The following is a 19,719-nucleotide window of genomic DNA, read 5'->3' as shown; positions in this document are numbered from 1 at the left end:
TTGATGGGGGGTGGGAGGGAGGGGAGGGCGGGGGATGGGTATTGAGGAGGGCACCTTTTGGGATGAGCACTGGGTGTTGTATGGAAACCAATTTGACAATAAATTTCATATATTGGAAAAAAAAAAAAAGAAGATTGCTCTGTGAAAAATTTGACAGCCAATACTGGGGGTACCCAAGGAAGCAATTTCAGAAATGCAGGCAAATCCTATTCATACGAACCAATTGCTTCCAGTCAGCTTCTTTGCGTCCCCATCTTAAATATGTACAGTCAAGGATCATCAGACATTTGAGGAAAGCCCTTAAAAGGTGAAAGAATCAAAACAAACAGAATTTTTAAAAAATATATTATGACAGGGAGGGAGGCAAACTATAATAAGAGACTCAAATACTGAGAACAAACAGGGTTGATGGAGGGTGGGAGAGAGGGGAAAGTGGGTGATGGGCATTGAGGAGAGCACCTGTTGGCATGAGCACTGGTGTTGAATGGAAACCAATTTGACAATAAATTATATTTAATTAAAATAAAAATAAATATTATGACAAAGAGTGGCTCTATGAAGGGAGAAGAGAATATTTTAAAGAAATGCCACTAATATTCTCAGGTTTTAAAATAGTAAAAAAGTTTGTCTCCACTAAAAAAGAAATTAAAAACCACGGGACCATAAAAAAGAAATATTCAGAAAACAAAATATCTTGAAAATAGAAATGAAGGGGCACATGGGTGGCTCAGTCGGTTAAGGTCATGATCTCACGGTTTGTGGGTTCGAGCCCCATATTAGGCTCTGTGCTGACAGCTCAGAGCCTGGAGCCTGCTTGGGATTCTGTGTGTCCCTCTCTCTCTGCCCCTCCTCCACTCATGCTCTGTCTCTCAAAAATAAATAAAAATGTTTAAAAAAATAAAAGAGGAGTGCCTGGGTGGCTCAGTTGGTTAAACGTCCGACTTCGGCTCAGGTCATGATCTCACAGTCCGTGAGTTTGAGCCCCGCATCGGGCTCTGTGCTGACAGCTCAGAGCCTGGAGCCTGCTTCAGATTCTGTGTCTCCCTCTCTCTCTGCCCCTCCCCTGCTCATGCTCTGTCTCTCTCTGTCTCAAAAATAAATAAATAAATAACATTTTTAAAAAATTAAAAAAGAAAATAGAAAATAGAAGTGAAAAACTCAATAGAAGGGTTAGAAGATGAAGTTGAGGAAACTGCTACCAAAACAGTACCCAAAAATGTTGGAAAATAGGGGGAAAAAAGAAATTAGAAGACTAGAACAAAAAGATCCACATGGGAATAATTAAGCATCCCACAAAGATAGAACAGAGGAAATAATCAATGAAATAATTCAAGAAAGTTTAACGAAAGGTCATCAGTTTCTAATGTACAGCACAATGGGTAAAAATAGACCCACACTAAGGTACATCATTGTTATATCTCAGTACAAAGAAGACCTTAAAAAAACAACAGATTTCATACAAAGGGCTGAGAATCTGAATGCATCAACCAACACTGGAAATTACAAGAAAATGTATTACTACCGTCAAAATTCTCAGGGAAAATGATCTCAATTCATATAAAGGAAGTAAAAGGTTTCCAGACACACAAGTTCTCAAAATTTTACTTCTTAGAACCCTTTACTGGGAAACTATTGCTAACCAAAATGAGGGATTAAACTAAGAAAGAAGGTGTGGGACATGCAAAAGAAGGGTTCAACAAAAGAAGGGAATCATCAAGGTGACACATAAAGAGCAACCAGTCCAGATTAGGGCCAGTTAGAAAGCTACCAGAGATATGTTTCCAAAATAAAACAGATTAATTGATGCGTTTAAAGATTTGGAGAGGAAATTTATATAACTGAAGAGTAAGGTTAACCAAATGATTGGTACATAGAACCATGAAAGAAGGTAAATTACTGATTCAAAAAGGAACCCTAAGTGAGAAAGGAAAAGTTGCCATAATATTTAACATGGCTCAGCTGTGAGTGGCATATTTCATTGTCACAGTATATAAACACTGATTATTAAATTCATAAACATGAATTATTAAATTCATGATATGACCTTATTGAGAAGAAGAGGGGTTAAGGGTGTGGTGTGTATGTGTGTGGGGGGGCGTGGGGTGTGTTTGTGTATGTGGGGTGTGTGGGGGGTGTGGGGAGTGTGGGGTGGGTGGGAGGGGTGTATTTGTGTGTGGTGGGAGGGGTGTGCGTGTGTGTGTGTGTGTGTGTGTGTGTGTAGTAATGAAAAGGGTTCATTCTTCATCTTCCATAGTGATAACTGATGATGCTTAACCATGAATAATCAAGAAGTAGCAGGGATTTGGAGATGAAAAAAATGAAAAAGGCTGCTTCTGGAGAGTGGGAAAGAGGTGAGGTGGGGCAGGGGACCACTTTTTAGTTTTGTTTATTTTGATTGGGGGGGAAACCACTGTTTTTGAAACAAGTTTTCTACAGCACGTTTGACTTTTCAGGGCTCAGCTCTGTATTCTGTCATCAACAGCTCTGCTGTGAAGATGGCTTTGGATGCTAGCCCCAGGTTCTTGACCTAACAGACTTTAACTTGTTCATTTGTAGAACAAAGAATTGTCATTTGAAAACCGCAAGGTGACTCTTAGATCTCTTGTTGCTCTATAATTCTTTGATGCCAACTAACCTTTCCTGGAGATATAAATATAGCAACTATATGTGCTTCAGCAGCACATATACTAAAAATTGGAATAATACAGACAAGATGAACATGACCCCTGTGTAAAGATGACATGCAAATTCGAAGCATTCCGTATTTTTAAGTAAAATGTTTGTCTGAGTTCAAATATATATATAAGATAAATATATATATCTCACATCTGAAGGGTTCATTTTAAATTAAGCCTTTATAATCACTGACGATGTGCAAAAACAAATCCACAAGTTCTCTGAAATGGAAAGTTATTGAAATTACTTCTTTATGAAATAAATGTTTCTAAAGTTTGAAAATTTAGAAGGGAATTTTTTTAAATTGTGGTAAAATGCACATAAAATAAAATTTACCATTTTAATAATTGTTAAGTGTACAATTCAGTAGTGTTGGAAAAGAAGTGCTTTCTAAAGAAAAATGTACACGGATATTAGCTCAGGACTAGAATTATTTGTGTCATGATCTATACCAGAATATTTATTTAATGCTCTTCATATTAGCTTAATGAATTAATGTTAACATTACGAACTTTCAAATGTGTCCACTGAAGCTAAGATTAGAACCTATGACAACTATTTAAAATATCCAAGAAATTAATTCATTTTTTCACCCACTTAACAGTTGACAGCCATTTGAAATAAAAAATAAAGTAGCGTAACTAAATCTAAGCAATCCCAAATAAATGCTCATTGTTTCTGGAGAGATAGACAAGACATCACCAGTGTGAGCTACAGAAAACACCCACATTAACATCTTGGATATATTATTTTCTCGCTGAATAAAAAGTTAGGCACACAGCTTTTCTATACAATAACTGGAATTGTACACAGTCCCCCTCCACACTGCTCTGAAAATGAACTTTTGTTTTATGCAGATGTAGGCGAGTTAGAATGAACAAAAGGCACACATTTGAAGGCTGAGAACATTCAACTGAAAAGGAAAAACAGATTTTTCTCTCATTAGACAGGACACCAGATGCAAATGGTTTACGGATTGTTTTGCAGTGGGCAGGTTAGAGGCAGACCAGAGGTCTTCGAACTGTCCTATCTTTGACAGTGGCTGTCCACCAGCAAGTGTTTTCTAACTGCTCCTGCCAAGGTTCCCAACGTGGCCTATCTGAAAGAATACACAGGAACAAGCCTGGTCTCCTTTCTGGTCTCCTCTGGCCCAGTATCTGTGTCCAGGACCAACTTCTTCCTATACCCAGTATTGCAATACCTTGCTCATTTTGGGGTCTGAGTAACTTGCTAGGGGATTGAGCTCAACAGAGAGCTGATGGGACTGGAAAACTGCAGCAGACCCTTGAACTTTTATGGGAGAAGAAGCATGTATAATCCTTCTCAAGAAGGCTGATGGAAAGATGCTTGGTTACCAGGAATGTGGAGGTCAGATCCCTGAGCCTGGACGCAGAGGCAACCGTGAGCCCTTCCTACCCCATCCTCCACACACGTGCTCCAAAAGTCTAAGTTCACTCTGACATCTGACAATAACTCCACTGAGAACTAGGAAGCCAGAAAAGTGTGCTGTGTCTTTCCTTGGCCACTGCTAGTGGTCACGGTCCAGAATGATCACACCCTCTACTCCGTCCAATTCAAGCTTTCTTCTCCACATTTCTTGATCCATCCCTTAAACACTGATGTTCCCATTGCTCTTCTGGCAATGCATGGATTCTGTTACGGGCTTTCATGATTCTAATGCAACCATTATCTATATGTCGATAAATCCAAAATCTGCTTCTCTAACCCTAAGCTCTCCCTTAAATTTCTAACTCATATGTCAACAGCAGGCAGGCCATATACACTTGAAGACCTTACAGGCACTAAAAATCCCCCAAGCATTATGTGTGTAAATAAACTCCACAATCTCTTAGTTGAAATCCTTGGGGACAAACATTTTATGGAATTTTGAGTTTCACGAATTTAGAAAAGATAATAATACACAGTATATAAATACCACCACCAGTGAGGTCTAGACCAGTATCTTATAATCAGTTTTTTTCTTCAGCAAAATGTACCACTACTCCCATTAAGCGGAATTTACAAAGGCTAAAAGTAGTCTTATGTCAGCAGAGGTTACATTTTGTTATCAAATGAGTTTGCACCAAATTTACTAAAAACTTCAGAGCTTTTCAGATGTTGGAATTGTGAATAAGTGATTCAACCTTATTTGTTCCATATATGATATTAAAGGGCTAATGTCCCTAATATACACAGAGCCCTTAGAAATCAATAAGTAAAACAAAGATGAAACCTAAAAGGAAACTGGATGAAGGACACAAGTAGACTGTTTAAAGACAATATTTTTTAAATGTTTGACCATACTAAGTATAAGCTGCAAAGATATGAAACCTGAAAGAGTAAATTATTTTCTGCTTATCAGATAAGCAGAGACAAAAAATAAATAACTTAGCAGGGAACCTGGGTGGCTCAGTCAGTTAAGTGTCCAACTCTTGGTTTCAGCTCAGGTGATGATCTCACAGTTCATGGAATCAAGCTCCACGTCAGGCTCTGCGCTGACAGCATGCAGCCTGCATGGGATTCTCTCTCCCCTTCTCTCTGTCCCTCCCCTGCTCGTGCTTTCTCTCTCAAAATAAATAAATAAACATTAAAAAAAATAATTTAGCAAAGGTAGAGAAACAGGCACTTACATATACTATTAGTGAGCTTATATTTGTAAAAGCCTTAGAATAGTTGCCTAGCACATAGAAAGCTTTACATAAGCACTTATTAAATAAATATTGGTAGACATTTTTATTGGTAAAAACTTTTGGGAAGACAAGTTTTCAATAATTGATATTTATTAAAATTTTAAATGTGTATATGCTGATATCCAGTACCTCCAGTTCTAAGAATTTATTCCACCAAAAGACTCAAACAAATATATTTTACATAGAAAGATGTTCATCAAATCACTGTAATCATGAAATTTGGAAACATCATTTCCCTAGGGGAAGAAGAGAATATCTTCCTGGGGCTCACATTTAGGAGTAGAAAAGCTTTTCCTAGAAGCTTCCCAGTAGACTTTTCTCTTGTCTCATTGGACATTTCTGGAGTCCATGAACATTCCCATACCAATCCACAGCAAAGAGAATGGCATTCTTCCAGGCCAGTGGTTCTCAAACTTTTTTATCTTGGGACCAACCCAGATGCTCAAAAAAATTTATCTCCCCTGGTCGCGCTCTCTCCCAAACAAAAAATTAAAAAGAAAATAGCAACAATAAACCCGTTAAATGTTAATATAAGTTAACATAGTTATATTTTCCAAAGCAAAAGCATTTTTTTAATGTTCATTTTTGAGAGAAAGACAGAGCATGAGAGGGGAGGGGCAGAGAGATAGGGACACACAGAATCTGAAGCAGACTCCAGGCTCTGAGCCGTGCACAGAGCCCGACACAGAGCCTAGACCCATGAACTGTGAGACTATGACCTGAGCCCAAAATTGAGAGCCAGATGCTTAACCGACTGAGCCAACCAGGCACCCCCAAAGCAAAAGCATTGTTAAAATAAAAATTGTCAGTATTTAAGGTGTACAACAGGATGATTTGACATACATATAAGTGGTGAAATGATTACTACAATCAAGCTAATTAATAAACTTGTCCTCTCATAGTTACCATTTGTGTGTGTGATGAGAGCACCTGAAATCTATTCTCTCAGCAAATTTCCAGTATTCAAGACAATATTATTAACTGCAGTCATCATGCTGTATGTTAGATCTCTAGACTTATCCTACATACCTGCAACCTTGTACCCTTTGGCCAACATCTCCCCATTTCTCTTACCTCTAGGCCCTAGAAACCACCTCTCTACTCTCTGCTTCTATGTATTTGCCTCTTTTAGAGTCAACATACAAATGAGATCATGCAGGAGTTTTTTTGTTGTTGTTGTTATTGTTTGTTTTTGTTTTGTTTTGTTTTTGTTTCTTCTGTGTCTGGATTATTTCACTTGGCATAGTTCATACATGTTGTCACAGGTGGCAGGATTTCCTTCTTTTTTAAGGCTGAATAATATTCCATTGTATGTACATATCACCATTTCTTTATCAATTCATCTGTCAATAAACACTGAGGTTGTTTCCATATCTTGGCTTTTGTGAATAATGCTGCATGAACATGGGAGTGCAGGTATCTCTTTGAAATGACAATTTCACTTTGTGTGTGGGGGAGGCCGGGGGTGGGTGGGTTATACCTAGAAGAGGGATTTCTGGATCATATGGTAGTTGCTTTTAGCCATATAGTAAACATATTTGATGAGAACAGTGGCCTTGCTTTCCATCTTTGCAAAGCACCTTAATATTTGGTTTAGTATAAGACAGCTCGATTCTCATACATGCTTTTGTATTCATTCAATCTGTTGGAATCTATTAGTAGTAGTGTTTTTTTTTTAAATGTATATTTATTTTTGAGAGAGAGAGGAAGACAGAGAGGAGAGAGAGGGAGACAGAGGATCCGAAGCAGGCTCTGTTCTGACAGCAGAAAGCCTGATGTAGGGCTCCAACTCACAAATTGTGAGATCATGAGATGAACTGAAGTCAGACTCTTAACCGATTGAGTCACCCAGACGCCTCAGTAGAAGTATTTTTTAAAAATCCAGGCTCATTCAGGGGCACCTGGGTGACAGCTCAGAGCCTGGAGCCTGCCTCAAATTCTGTGTCTCCCTCTGCCCATCCCCCCACTTGCACTCTCTCTCTCTCTCTCTCTCTCTCTCTCTCTCTGTCTCTCTCTGTCTTTCTCTCAAAAATAAATAAACATTAAAAATAAATAAATAAGAATCCAGGCTCATTCAGATATGTAGCCGGAAATGGGAGAAACTCACAGACCCTCGAAAAGGATCTCAGAAACCCCAGGGACTCTGGCTGCATTTTAGGAAGCTCTCCCCTGAAGGGAGGCCCACCCCTGGAGAAGGGGGTAGATCACTAGGGCCTAGGGCTGTTAGGAGAATGGGTGGATATGTAAACTAAGTCACACTGTGTTGGGAAGGAGAGAGGAGAAAATAGATTCTGTCAGGAAGAGGAGACGACAACCAGCCACGCCCCTCTACAAACTTTTCTCCAGAACACATCGAGAACAAGGTTTGGTTGTTTGTTTCTGTTTCCCAATTGTGGTTAAATACGCACAACATGCACTTTTCCATTTTAACCATTTTTAAGCATACAGGCATCAAGTACACTCCCACTGTTGTGCAACTGTCCCCACCACCCATCCACAGAACTCTTCATCTTGCAAAACTGAAACTCTGTCCCCATTAGGCAACCCTCCATTCCCCGTTTCCCCTGGCACCTGACAGCCACCACTCCACTTTTTGTCTCTAAGAGTTTCATGACTCTGAGTACCTCATATAAGTGGAATCGCACAGCATTTGTCCATTTATACCTAACTTATGTCACTTAGTGTAATGTCCTCCAGGTTCATCCACGCTGTAACATGTGTCAGAATTTCCTTCTTTTTCAAAGCTGAAGAATATTCCATTTATGCACATATACTTAGTTTATCCATCCTGGTGATGGGCAGTTGGGTTATTTCCACCTTTTGGTTATTGTAAATAATGCTATTATGAACATGGGCCTACAAATAGGTGTTCAAGTCCCTGCTTTCAATATTTTGGGGCAGACACCCAGGAGTGGAATTGCTGGATCCTACTGTAATTCTATTTTTAACTTTTTGAGGAACAGTCATACTGTTTTCCATAGTGTCTGTACCATTTTACATTCGCACTGACAGCGCACAAGGGTCTCAATTTCTCCACATTTTCACCAATACTTGTTATATATTTATAAATTCCTAATAAGTATGAGGTGGTCAGAGTAATCTTTTAAAAACATAAACCAGATCATGTCATTTTCCTGGTAAAACTACAATGCCTTTCAGCTATCTTGTAAAAGTGAAACTCCTTGTTACGAGTGCTGAGAAGGCCCTGTGGATCTGGCCCCATCCTCTTCTCCAACCTCCTCTCCTACACTCTCCCCTTGCTCACTATCCTCCAGCCCATGAACTTTCTGGTTTATTATTATTATTATTATCAATGTTTATTTATTTTTGAGAGACAGAAAGAGGCAGAGCACAAGTGGGGGAGGGGCAGAGAGAGAAGGAGACACAGAATCCGAAGCAGGCTCCAGGCTCTGAGATGTCAGCACAGAGCCCGACCCCGGGCTCGAACTCTCGGACCATGAGATCATGACCTGAGCCACAGTCAGAAGCTTGACCGACTGAACCGCCCAGATGCCCCCCTTCCTGTTTTTCAAACATGCCAAGGCGTTTCCACCTCTCAGCCTTTGCACAGCCTCTTCCCTCTGCCTGGAAACCTCTAGAAACCCCGACCCTTCCCAAGGCTGGCTCTCTCCCCCTCACTCAGGTCTGAGCTTAAATATAGGTATTTCCTGAGTGCTGCTCCCAGTCACTTGTATCAGACATTTCACAAATGTTTCTTAAGCATCTACTACATGACAGGCCCTATTCTAACTGCTGGGGGTATAGGGTGGACAAAACACTAAAATCCCTACCCTTATGAGACTTCTATTCTGGTGACTGTCTACAAGGTGCTAATCACCACTGCAATCGTCTCGTTCATTTTTTCAATGTTTATTTTATTGGCTGGTCATTTTGGCATCATTTATAAAGCAAAAGTTGGAAACAACCCAAATGCCTGGCAGTGGGAACTAGTTTAAAAATTTATCATTCATCCTTAATAATATAAAGTCATACGTCTGTTTTAAAGAATGAGTAGACCTATACGTACTGCCACGGAAAGGCAGCCACAATATACTTACATGGGACACATGGATGTACGTCTTCTGAGTTCCCTCTGCACCAGCCTCCTCTCAGACCCTCAGCTTCCTCTTCACCTCAGCACATGGTTCTACCGTCTATCTGGGCCCAACACATGGGCCCAATCCCTGGGCCTGGGAGAGCAAGGCTGTATCCTCTTGCTGCCTCTACATAAACAGGCCAAACACTTGCCCAGAGTTTACCTGCTCCTGCTACTTCTGCCTTTGGATGAGACCACATGGCAGGGCATGGGCTCTGACATCCTAAGTGGCCACACAAGAGGACAGGTGAGGTAACATGGAAATGTGGGGGTTAACACCCCCTGGGAGACTTTTGCCTTTACTGAGTATTTCAAAAAGCTTTTCTTCATATGGCTTACATCTCTCCACATTTATCATATTAGAAATTAAAAGTGAAAAAACATTTAAGTATTTATTAATTGATTTTAAACATCAGCAAACACTCATTGTATGCAAATATAAATAGCATATTTTATATGAAAACAAAATATATTTTCCAGAACAAAAAAATTAAGCAAGAAGAGTGGTATTGCTTTACACTTTAGTAGGTCTCTTATCAGAAAGCTCAATTCTCATATCTGCTTCTGCATTCAATCTGTTGCAGTATCTTACTTTATTATTCAAAAAAAATTTTTTCAATGCTTTTATTTTGAGACAGAGAGAGACAGAGCATGAGCAGGGGAGGGGCAGAGAGAGGGAGACACAGAATCCGAAGCAGGCTCCAGGCTCTGAGCTGTTGGCACAGAGCCCAATGTGGGGCTTGAACCCACAGACTGTGAGATCATGACCTGAGCCGAAGTCGGAAGCTTAACTGAAGTCGGAAGCTTAACAGGTGTCCCTGTTGCAGTATCTCATTTTGGTTTAAGTTCATGAAGATAATCTGGCTGCAGATGTGCAGTTGGAAAAAGCAGACATAGCGTTTTCAGATAACTGGATATTCTTCTTTGATACTGCACCAAAACTTGACAAGTATTAGTTTCTGAAAGGTTAACTGCAACATGGAATCTGAAACCATATCAATAAACTCTCTGCACTCCATTATATTAAAACACATTGTTCATTTGTACTTTGGGTGGATATTTCACCCAAGTGTAATACTGATCTTACAGACACCTGAAAGGGTCTTGGGGATTCTCAAAAGTCCATGGACCATACTTTGAGAAGTGATTTATTTATTTACTTGTTGATAGTTTGTTCTTCCCAATCCTACCCTCCAGAAAGTCAGCTTCACAGGAGAGGGAACATTGTTCATCTTCAATCCCTTGAACCTAGAACAGTACTCAATAGTCACTAGTTCAATGAATGCACCTCAGTGATTCTTTAAGAGAGGCATCCCATAAAGTTATCTTATCACCCTACAGGGATGGCTCATGGTTCTACATGACTTGAGACTACATAAATTATTTCCCCAGGATTTAAAAAATTGATGTCATAAAGATAAATTAATTTAAAACTAACTAGCTTTAAAATTCACAAATTTTGCCCTTAAGAAACAGATTGTGACTTTCAATAATAAATATTTATTGCCATAAACATTAAATAAAATACAATATAATACAATGTCAAGTACCCTTTAAGAAATATGTGGTACAAAATTCTACATATGAGGTCTATCTAACCAATGCTTTATGAAGGAACTCTTCCTTCTTTACAGGAAGTAAGCAGAAAGAAGAGTAAATGAGATTAGGCTAAAAGAATGTTGTAAGAAAAAGATGAAAACAAAATAAGAAAAAGGTACATGGCATCTTTTAAGAATATTCATAAAAGCTCTGGTATTTCCTGGAAGTTAGAAATGAAGAGTCTCAGGCCCCACCAGACCTACTGTGCAGATGATGTTTTCCAAATATAGCCGTACAATATGTTCCATTCCACATGTTGTGAAGTTGACCCTTCTCCCATCAAGTGATGGGGGCAAAGTCTCTTCCCCTTAAAAATGGGAATACCTTTTGGACTGACTCAACCAATAGATTATGGTAGAAGTGACACTAGGTGACTTCTGAGATTACATCATAAAAATGCCATGCACTTCCACCTTGCTTTCTTGGGCCACTTGGTGAAACCCAGCCACTATGCCGAAGGGAGCCACGCATACACTTGGAAGGGATACATGTGAGCTTCTGGTCAAGAGCCTCATCTAGGGTCTCATTCAACAGACAGCATCAACCACTAGACTGTGTGAGTAAATATTCAGATGATTTCAGTTCCCAGCTGTTAAGTTATCCTCAGTATCCAACTTTCCCATCTAAGCATGTATGGGGACAAGCTTTCCCTACCAGGCCCTGTTCAAATTGCAGGTTTGTGAGCAAAATAAATGAGTAATCACTTAATGGCTGTTTTAAGCCACTAATTTGGGATGATCTGCTGTCCAACAGATAACGAGAACACCCACTGAATCTGTATCTGCATCTTAACACAATCCTTCAATAATTCATATGCACATTTCAAATGTGGGAAGTATTGTGCTCGCTTTGGCAGCACATATACTAAAACGTGGGAAGTATTGATTTTTTAAAAGTTTTTATTTAGACAGAAACAGAGGGAGAGAGAGAAAAGAGAGAGAATGCAATCAAGGGAGGGGCAGAGAGAGAGGGAGAGAATCTGAGTTGACAGTCTAGAGCCCAATGTGGGGCTTGAGCCCAGGCACTGTGAGATCATGACCTGAGCTGAAATTAAGAGTTGGCACTCAACCAACTGAGCCACCAGGCACCCCAAGAAGTATTGATTTAAAGTAAAATTGTGTGACATGTAATTCTCCTACTGCCTTTAACAACACTGATTGCAAATTATGAAAAACTTCATACTGAGTTAAAATTGTATTTACAGTAATTATTTCCAGAAAGCTAGATAACTGTTCTCTGTTAAACGTGCTGTGTTCTCTAGGTGTTAAAACTTGTCCAGATCATGGGTCTGACTCACAGTTGGAGGGTATTTTCTCCATGAGAGATGGAGAAAACTGGCTAAATAATCGAGGCAAGTCAAAAGATTTTAGAAGCCAAGATTCCTGAAATGTTGTAAAGATGAGGACTGAGGATGTGTGACTGTCTAGCAAACTTACTCATGTCAAGGGCAGTAATCATTTTAATAGCAGGTGGCTTAAAACTTTTAAAAACAGATGGTGTCATGCTACCAAAATGAAATGCAGATGAACATATGCAGGTGTTTGCTATTGTTAAAGTATAACAACAAAACTGTAATTCACCGCATTCTCTGGGGGCAGGTTTTAAAAGCGTGTTAGCTAAAGGCCTATGGTTGCCTAAAGCAGTGTAGAGGATAGCTTTCATTCCTACTCGTGCATGTGGTTAATATCACCATGGTTAAGTTCTTTGTTCAGTGAAGTTGAACATTTCACTCATAGTGCTCTAAATTCTAAGTCAATCCAAATCACAAAGATCCATGAATAATAATCATCAGCTGTCACATGATGTCAAACAATTGGATATTTGGGAACATCTAAATTTTTAAATTCATTTTTCCAGTTTCCAACCAGATATTTGGCATCCTGTGACCACAGCCAGGTCATTTAGCATTTCCTCCTATCCCTATCAAACTCACCTGCGTTTAGACTATTCCTGCAAAGAATAGCCCTGCAGCTGCTGTTACATTAATGTGCAGCTTGCTTTATTCCTTTTCCAGTTATAAACAATAACTCATTAGTAAGGGTTCTTGGTTGCAAACAACAGAAACACATTCTGGCTAATGTAAGCAGAAAAGGATTTATTGGAAGACTAATAGGGGCTCATGAACACACTAGGGGGAGGAGTTCCAGGCTTGGGAAAGGGCGGGGGTCAAAGAAGTCCCAGCCCCACCCACTTCCGCACCTACAGTGCTACCACTGCAGGGAGACTGTCCTCCAAAAGATCTACCATTCTTGTAGGGCGGCCTCCTGGGTCAGAGTCCTCCTGGCTTCTGTAAGAGAGAGGTGGATGTGAGATGGGCAAGCTGAAATTTCCCCTTCTGCTGAGATCCCTCACTGAGGAAGAAATACTATTTCCCATAAGAAAACTGGGATGTTATAAGGAAATAGGATGATGTTGGGCATCCAAAACCCTCTATACATCTGCTATAAATAATGTGTAAGACTTGTTTACATTATGAAATAATGCATGTTCATTGTGGGAATATATAGTATTGGTTTTTTAATGTTTATTTGAGAGAGAAAGCGTGCGTGAGCAGGGGAGGGGCAGAGAGAGAGAGAGAGAGAGAGAGAGAGAGAGAATCCCAAGCAGGCCCCTCGGGGTCAGCCTAGAGCCCAAAGTGAGGCTCTATTTCATGAACTGTGAGATCATGACCTGAGCTGAAATCAGGAATCAGATGCTCAACCCACTGAGCCACCCAGGCGCCCCTATAGTATTTTCTTTCTATATTTTTTTTTTCTAAAATTGGAATTATATTGAATGTACTATTTATAACCAACTTTTTTCTCCCAACACATTGTGATTATTTTCCATGTCATTAAACTATTCATCTGCTTTTCAATTGGTTTTCAGTGTTGGCATAGTATTTCTTCTCTGTATGTATTTTAATCACTTAGGCAATTTTTACTTTACCTTTTACTATTGTAAATAATGCTGAGCTGAACATACACTTTTTTTTTTCTCTTTTGCTTAAGTATGTTGAAGGCTTACTATATATCAGGTAATATGCTAAGGTGCTTCGTGTGCATTTCCTCGTTTACTCCCCACAATGCCCTGTGTGGTAAATCCTATTATTATCACCATTTTCCAGATGAGGAACATGCTGCTTAGAATCTATAAAGAATGTGCCTAAAATGACACGGACACTGAGGGACACTAATTGATGTGAAGGTCACACAGCCAGCAGAAGCAGAACCAGCCTGCAAAGCTACATATAGCTCAGGCTCTGAACTTCTTAAGTTCCTTCTTATGTAGCAGTTGTTGGATAATCCACAAATAGTTCCTTAGGATAATAAATAAATCAAGAGAAGTGGCACTGAGGGAGTAAAGGCCTTTGATACATATTATGAGCTGCTCTCCTAACAGCACCAATTTTATACAACCCCAGAAATCAATTAAAGGGCCTATTTTCCCACACTCTGGGGAAGGGCCTAGATGGAATACCTGCTAGGTATTACCTTTATTAGAGAACCTTTGTGAATCTACCTGGTAGGAAAAAAGGTACCTTGGTTTTTAAATTTTGCATGTTTTGTATTATATGATAATGCTACCTATGATTTATGATGTTTTACTACATGTCAGTCAAATGTAAGCCCCAAGAAGGTAAAGATTATGTCTGTTTTGTTTATTGCTGTATCCCCAGCACCTAACAGAGTGCTTGGGACACAGCAGTCACGTGATAAACATTTTCAGAGTAGAATAAATAAGGGAATGTGCCAGGCATTGAGTTTAGCACTTTATGTGGGTTATCTCAATCTCATAACACTCTATGCTTTAGCTAGTATTGACACCATTAATACTTTCACTAGTATGTCTGATGCAGTAGGAACTGCCAATGCCTTGCTTTGAACCTCAGGTTCAGCTGTTCTAAAGTAGGACTGCCCATCTCCCTCGGTCTTTCCCCAAATGGATTCCTTGTACAATACATGAGCTGTATTTTAGGTCGAATCACCCTGAAATCATTCCAAACTTGGTGAAAATATGCCCATCCACTTTCCATGAAGTAGTAATGGAAACTTAATTTTTTAGAAGTCTTTTGCTTTTTTTTATTATTTAGAAAAGGTCCATTTTTTATTATTTTTTAAAAATTTTTTTAATGTTTTCTTTATATTTGACAGAGAGACAAAGCAGGAGCAGGAAGGGGCAGAGAGAGATGGAGACAGAATCTGAAGCAGGCTCCAGGCTTTGAGCTGTCAGCACAGAGCCTGACATGGGGTTTGAACTCACCAACCATGAGATCATAACCTGAGCTGAAGTTGTTTGCTTAACCGACTGAGCCACTCAGGAGCCCCAGAAAAGGTCCATTTTTTAATTTACCTTTCTGATTCTGTGTTTGTGCCTTCAACACTTTCATAATGATTTTCTGCTCCTCGATCAGAAAAGCACTCTTGATCCTGTCCTGGAGACGTTTAGCAACCACGGAAGCACCACAGGCCTGGAGGACATGTTTTTTTGGTTTTAGACAGTCTCATAAAAACTTTAGATCTCATTGCACAAACCCATTGAAGTTGGCCTGGGCACATGCCACATGTGGATTTTGTGTACTGTCCCCACTCTTCTTGTTTTAAAGAGAAACAATTCTAATACCAGGGGCTCAGGGCAGCCTAGTTTTGCTAGAGGTTGTATTTGTAAAATCGCCTACAATGGTATGTCAAATGCTGGACCATTTGAATGCCTCTAGATACTATCCCTAAAAGGGAAAAAACAGAAACCTAATTTTATTTATAGAAGTTGGAAAGAACTCTCCATGTCTTAAAAACATTAGCCCTAATCCTCTGTCATCCTTTGTCATATAGTTTGCAAATACCTTCCAATATTTTTATTTGCCTTTTAGTTTTATTTACAGTATTTTTTACTTGTAAATATGTTCCCTTTTTTGTAGCAAAATCTGTCTTCCCCTTTATGTTTTCTTTCTTTGCTGTTATGCATAAAAGTCTTTTCTACTTTAAGTAGGCTAATAATCATATATGATAACCATTTCTTGATGGAATTATCTGGATATAGAATAAAAACTCTGGCTTTCCAACGCAAAATCAAGCTGGTGGTGCACAGAATCACTCTATTTCCATGTAATGGCATGAGATTAGCTTTGAAACTGCTCCAGGGCAATCTAACCCACTCAAGGGCCTGGGATGTCAAAGTTCTCTACTCTGGAAGAGAAGATGGGAGCATCAGTTTTGTTTCCTCTCCAGATCCTACAGACTGGTTATATGCTCTCCAAAGAGCATCTATCATCACAAGCACTACTTCAGTTCCTTGGAATCAATAACTTTGGGTATGTTAAAAAAGAAACATTAGGATTTCCAAAATGGAGCCACTTGTGCTAAACCCCACATCAGCAAGCCAAGAGAGGTTAATACCTAAACTAAGTGCAGTTTCAGCCCCTCCTAGGATGTAATCTTAACCAGTCAGTCTGAAACGTCCAAATCAGCACTAGTGAGGTAATCCTAGTGACTTTGACTTTGCTTGAAACAATCCATTCTTTTCCCCCTTCTGCCTATAAAAGCCTTCCATATTGTAGAGCTCCTTGGAGGTCCTTTCTATTTGCTAAATGGGATTCATGAATCATTGAAAAAAGCCAATTAGATCTTCAAACTTAGTTGATTTTTTTAGCACTGTAGGAAATGAGAAGGGATGTCTGTATGTACATGTGTATATTCATACAATTTTCCTTATAAAGCTCAAAGGACTGAACAACAACAATAAAAACTAACTAGCATTAAAACAGTTCTCTATAAGAGTGGAAAGTTAAATAAGGAAGAGGAAAAAAAACTCAACCAAATGTAATGTGTGAAAACGGAATTTTCTAGGCACATGAGTGAGAATTGCTTAGGATGAATGAATTTGTACCATACAATGAGTTAACTGGTAACAAACAGTGAATTCCAGGTATTCACCGAATTCCAGTGAATTCCAAGTAAAGGGCCCTGCTTCCAGTCCTGTAAGAGAAAACCTGGAGCCTGAAGATGGTGGCCAAGGAAGACCATGACTGAACTCAACTTCCCCCACAGATACCAAATCTATAGCTACAAAAGGGATAATTCCCTCTAAAAGAGAACAGAAATCTAGCTGAACAGCTCTCTCCATAATGAAGGATAAAGGGGCCACACTGAGAAAGGAAGGAGAGGCAGAAATACAATCTCACCAAAAACTTCATTCCCCACACAACATGCAGCAACCCATACACAATAGGGAGGGATCTCACAGGTCTGGAGTCTCTCCCTGAGAAGTGAGAGGTTTATGCCCCATATCAAGCACTCCAACCCTAAGGATCTGCACCAGAGAGATAAGACCCCCAAAACATTGACTCTGAAAATCAAAGAGGCTTATATCCGGGGAAACTGGGGGGCTGTGGGAATCTGAGATATTTCCTATGAGGGGCTCACATGCAGACTTACTCATCCCAGGAACCAGCACAAAGATAGAAATTTGAGAGGTGACTGGATTACATGTGAAGGACACTCATTTGCTAACCTTAAAGCATCTGCCAGAGGGGCCAGGGATGAGTTGAGACATTCTTTGGGGATGGAGGCACCAGCTAGTGTCATTTTTGCACTCTCCCTCTATTTTGCTAGTACAGGCAAATACGTGTGGACACAGCCTCACTAAAGCCACCAACGAGCTGCACTCCCAGCATTCCCACATCTCCCTAAACCTGTGGACATGTATGGCCTTCGGCACACTCATGCAGCTTTCCCCAAGCCTGTGTGTGAGTGCAGTCTAAACAGGGGGTGTCTCTTGATGGTCTGGCCCTGGAAGCCTGAGTAACTTGTGTTTCTGAGTCCCAAAAGACTATAACAATTGGAAAGTTAGTTCTGGGCAGGCTATAGCACCCAGGGCACTGCACAGATAGCAAACTGAAATGTACTCTCAGTGTACCTGAGAAAAAGGCCCATCTACTTGTCCTGGAGCTTCAATCAGAGGGATAGCCTTCAACTTTGCCCCACTTTAGAGGTTACAGAGGCACTTTGAGGGAACATAGCAGGGAAACACCATCTTTGAGCCCTTCCTTGGTCTCACCACAGCTTGCTGGCACCTGCCAAAAAGGAATTTATATACCAATCTGAAGCTGATTTTTGCAACACGGTTGATGATAATGATGATGATGATGATTCTACAGATCTGTATATACTTGCATACCTTATTTTTACTTTTTTAATGTCTTTTTTAAAATGTTTTTATTTATTTTCAAGGCAGAGAGAGAGAGAACGCAAGCGGAGGGGGGCCAGGGGGTGGGCAGAGGGTCCAATGTGGGCTCTGTGCTGACAGCAGAGAGCCCTATGTGGGGCTCAAACTCATGAACTGCGAGATCATGACCTGAGCTGAAGTCAGACACTCAACTGACTGAGCCACCCAGGAGACCCTGTCTTTTTTTTTTTTTTTAAAAGAGAGTCACTTCAGATCCAAGGACACACACACAAACTGAAAATAAAGGGATGGAAAAAGATATTTCATGCAAGAAAGCTGGTGTAGCTACACTTATATCAGAAAAAATAGACCTTAAAACAAAGACTGTAATAAAATACAAGGAAGGGTATTACATAATCATAAAGGAATCAATCTAGCAAGGAAATACAACATTTATAAATATGTGTGTATCCAACATAGGAGCACTAAATATATAGAGCAAATATTAACAGATCTAAAGGGAGAATACACCAATACAATAGTAGAGGACTTTAATACCTCACCTTCATTACTGGGATAGACTACCCAGACATAAATTCAATAAGGAAACATCAACCTTAAAAGACACATTAGACCAGATGGATTTAATACATATATACAGAACATTTTATCCAAAAGCAGCAGAATACACATTCTTCTCAAGTGCATGTGAAATATTCTCTGAAATAGATCATATGTGAGGCCATAAAACAAACCTCAATAAACTTAAGAAGACTGACATTATATCAAATATCTTCCCTGACCACAAGAGTGTGAAACCAGGAATCAATTACAAGAAGAAAACTAAACAAAATCACAAATATGTGGAGATTAAACAACACACCACTGGACAGCCAATGAGTCAATGAAGAAATCAAAGGAGCAATTTAAAAAAAAACCTTGAGACAAATGAAAATGGAAATACAACAATCCAAAACCTGTAAGATTTAGCAAAAGCAGTCCTAAGAGGAAAGTTCATAGTGATACAGACATTGCTCAGGAAACAAGAAAAATATCAAATAAACAATTTAACCTTACACTCAAAGGAACTAGAAAATGAAGAACAAATGGAGCCCAACATTAGGAGAAGGAAAGGCATAATAAAGATATGAGCAGAAATAAATGAAATAGAGACTAAAAAACAATAGAAAAGATTAATGAAACTAAGAGCTGGTTCTTCGAAAATATAAACATAACTGACAAACCTTTAGCTAGATTCACCAAGAAAAAAAGAGACAAGTTCAAATAAACACAAGGAGAAATTAAAGAGAAGTAATAGTTGACATCACAGAAATACAAAAGATCGTAAGAGACTACTATGCACAATTATATGCCAGCAAACTCAATAACAAAGAAGAAATGGATAAAATTGTAAAATAACAAAGAAGAAATGGATAAAAAAATGGAAACATACAATATTCCAAGACTGAAAAGACGAATTACTAGTACAGAGATTGAATCAGTAATCAAAAACCT

General features: G+C 39.4%; 1 long non-coding RNA gene, 1 other non-coding gene and 1 pseudogene across 2 annotated transcripts in view; 1 reads left to right on the top strand and 2 right to left on the bottom strand.

Moving 5' to 3' along the window:
• Positions 1 to 2,667: 2,667 nt before the first annotated feature.
• On the top strand, positions 2,668 to 2,769 carry LOC125920501 (U6 spliceosomal RNA). The gene has a single exon (XR_007457090.1). It is a non-coding gene; the product is annotated as a U6 spliceosomal RNA (small nuclear RNA).
• A 10,372-nt stretch (positions 2,770 to 13,141) lies between these two features.
• LOC125918676 (uncharacterized) overlaps positions 13,142 to 19,719 on the bottom strand; it is a 49,702-nt gene continuing 43,124 nt past the window's right edge. Inside the window, exon 3 of the long non-coding RNA XR_007456552.1 lies at positions 13,142 to 13,348. This is a non-coding gene — a long non-coding RNA (uncharacterized LOC125918676). The remainder of the gene's footprint in view (positions 13,349 to 19,719) is intronic.
• On the bottom strand, positions 15,208 to 15,871 carry LOC125918675 (60S ribosomal protein L34-like; annotated as a pseudogene).

The sequence above is a fragment of the Panthera uncia genome, chromosome B4 (assembly GCF_023721935.1).
Source record: "Panthera uncia isolate 11264 chromosome B4, Puncia_PCG_1.0, whole genome shotgun sequence".
Taxonomy (NCBI): domain Eukaryota; kingdom Metazoa; phylum Chordata; class Mammalia; order Carnivora; family Felidae; genus Panthera; species Panthera uncia.
The sequence above is the reverse complement of the archived record's forward strand: the minus strand, read 5'-3'. Positions and strand labels throughout refer to the sequence as shown.